Below are 3,476 nucleotides of genomic sequence, written 5' to 3'. Positions count from 1 at the left end.
ACTTCTAAGAAAATAAACAAACACGACTTTGGTTGAGCCCCGCGACGGCCTTAATCCATGGTCCCCACATTACCGAAACCTAAAACTTTAGTTACTAGAATTGGACAGGGGCCGCGCGAACGCAGGCCCCCACTACCACAAATTACGACGTAGGCTCTCCCGCTTGGGGAGACCTTAGGCAAGCGCCCCTCCTAAGTGCAATGGAGGCCGCTTACCTAGGCCATGGGTCTTTATGATCACCCATCGACCCCGTCCAGGTAAGTATGTTTTACCGGTGCCACCTGCCCTGTATTTATAGTCTCTGCTTCCTCTGCACCCTACTCCCTACTTTTGCTTGTGTAAGGTGGGACAAACGAATTTCCAAAGTTAGCTTCCCTTCCTTTCTCTCATCCAAACAGACTTGTGAAATTCGAAGGAAACAATGATCAGTTTCCAAATCATTATTAATTGGTCTTTCATCTTCTTCTTTTTTTTTAAATTCATCAAAAAGTGTCTGACAATTAAATTTTTATTCAGAAATATAGAGTAAGGGCACTCTCCTTTTAACCTTGCAAATTAAAAAAAGATAAAAAAAAAACTCTGTTGATGGGTCTATAAACCTCCTATTTTTAATTCAAATTCAAGCTTAAATTAAGTGATTTACTTTAATTCGTGGGATAAAGGGCTACACTTTGTTAATTGGGATTTGTAGCTAGAACAATTCAAGTTTAATGCAGATTCCAGGCTTGTGGCTTTTGCTTGCAATAATTCTAGCTTCACACTAAAATTTTAACTCAAAAAGGAACAGACCATATATTTACTGCACTAAAAGATCCAATAAATTTGCAACCCATTTTTGAATTAACATAATTTTATCTGTACTTCTAAATTGGAAAAATACTCAAACATAAGTTTCATAAAAAATTTAAACTAATTTTGACCTTAAAATGAACCTTTTATTAAATAAAAAATCAAGCAAATAATATATATATTACCTCAAATATTTGAACACATGTTAAAACTCGTATTGGGTGGGTCGTGCCAGGCCCGAGCTGTCATGACTGGTATTTGGGGATACTGCTATCTTCAATAAGATATTTAGACTGGCTAAATTCAAAAAGATATTTAGACTGGCATTGGTTGGGGTTAGCCAGGCCCAAGCTGTAGTGCAACGCTAGGGCGACACACGAGATCCCCAGTAGCAAGCTACTGTAGATGGGTTCTCCCCCTAAAAAAATTAATTTAATATCGTGTGGACCAATGGCCCACGTATCAGATATTAAACTGATAAGAACAGATACTACACTTGATCTTAGCCAAAAGGCCGAGAAAGGTATGCTTTTGCCATCCAGGGGTCGTTTCTTTTAAAGGCAGCTTCTCACCACTTGTCTCGTATAGTTTTAATGTGGGATTTTGAACAAAAGAGAGAACATATTTTTTTTTTATATAATTCTTAAATTAAAATACATATAGTGTATTAAAATTTTATTTTTATAATATCAAATATCATATCGTAAAATATAGTAAAAAATTTTAAAAATAATTATAAATAATATTTATACATATAAAATAAAAAAAATTAAAAATAATATAAAATACACTAATACTCTAAATTTTTAATTATAATTATATATAAGTTTACTAGTTTTCAACGTAAATATTCTGTTTAAAAAACTTTTTTTGTTAAACATATAAGTTTTGTTATTAGTCAATTGTTAATGTTTATGTTAATTTGATGATGCGATAATATTTTTAAAATAATTTTATTTTTTATTAATTTTAAAAATTATTATTATATAAATTATAATTTTTTATTTTAAAATTTTTTCTTTATTTCAAAAAAGATTCTTTTTGGCTACCGGGGTCGACGACACTCCCCAATTGAGCACCAGATCTGGTGTTGCCTTGGGGAGCCCAATTTGGAGCTCCTTGCTTCGATTTGGTGATTTGCAGGGGAGGGTGTGCCCCATGGGAGCCCAGGGCAATGGGTGGTCGGTCAGTCTAATCGGCCTAAGAGAAAGGAAAAGGTGAAAAAAAGTATTTTAAATTTTTTATATTTAGGTATTAACGTTGTTTACACATTTAAAATGAAATATTCATTTGTGTTAATATATTTTACCTTTAAAATTATTATATTTTTAAAAAATTAAACATTATAAAGTATAAATTGAAAATGAGATTTTTTTTAAATTTAAACTCTCAACATATTCCTTAATAATATATATTTTTAAATAAAATATATATTTTTCATTTTCATTTATTAATTAAAAATTAAAAAAACTTATCATGTTGAAATCAAAAGCGAATTCAATTTTTTGAATATTTTTTATTTAAAATTGAAATTCATGAAAAATAATTTTTAATGTGTCAATTTAAAAAAACAAAAAAATAAATTTTTAGTAATTAATTAGAATTAAATTTATAAAAAATATATCGATTATATCATATGATATTTTATATATTATAAAATACATATTATATATCACACGATATATTTTCAATATTTAATCAAATACGAAATAACTATAAATACATATAATTTTTTATTGTATCCATACACATATGATATTGATAAATATGGTTTTTGGGTGTAAAACAGAGTTAGTTAGGGGATTCGAATTCCTAGGTGGAGAGCAATAGGTAATCTATGAACTACTTAGAAACTTGGAACACGTTCTTTTCTGAATCATATTATTTTACTCGGCTTACCCCAGCGGAACAAACAACGAAGACAGTTTTTTCTGGGTCACTAGTTGACTTGTCGAGAAAGCACAACCAAAGAAACGTTGAAATTGTGGATTAGGTGCCATAGTTTGCAACTGGGGTTAGTATCTATGGTTCATCATGAAAACTCCCTTCTCAATCATGAGAGTAGTCATTGAACGATGAGGATGTAAACGAACTTTCTTTGGTGCAAAACAGGGCTAAAGATTGAGAGAAACAGGTAATCTGTTGAACTACTCAGAAACTTAAACATGTTCTTTTCTCAACCCTGTGGAACAAAGAAAGAAGACATAGGCTTCGGGTTTAGGAGAATTCTGGTGCTTTGCCTATAGGAAACAAGAATGAAGAAGTGGCAGGATGGCAATGTTGAAAGCAAACCCAAGTTCATCCAAATTGTTCGCAATTTACTGAAATTCAATTAACTTTAATAAGTGCTTCATCAAGAAAACAGTTGGGAACTTGGCATATGCAGGCCTTAATCTACCCTCCCTTTGTTGTACGCATGCTTCAGTCGATGTGGGGACTCCACTAAGAAAATAAGCTAACAGGACTTTTGGTGAGCCCAGCAAAGGCCTTAAGCCCTGATCCCTACATAACCTAGATCTTCAAACGTTAGTTACTAGAATTGGACAGGGGCCGCGCGTACGCAGGCCCCCACTACCACAAATTATGACGTAGGCTCTCCCACTAGGGGAGACCTTAGGCAAGCGCCCCTCCTCAGTGCAATGGAGGCCGCTTGCTTAGGCCATGAGCCTTTCTGATCACCCATCGAC

This window comes from Theobroma cacao, chromosome 5 (genome assembly GCF_000208745.1).
Source record: "Theobroma cacao cultivar B97-61/B2 chromosome 5, Criollo_cocoa_genome_V2, whole genome shotgun sequence".
NCBI lineage: Eukaryota > Viridiplantae > Streptophyta > Magnoliopsida > Malvales > Malvaceae > Theobroma > Theobroma cacao.
Note: the sequence above shows the minus strand (reverse complement) of the source record.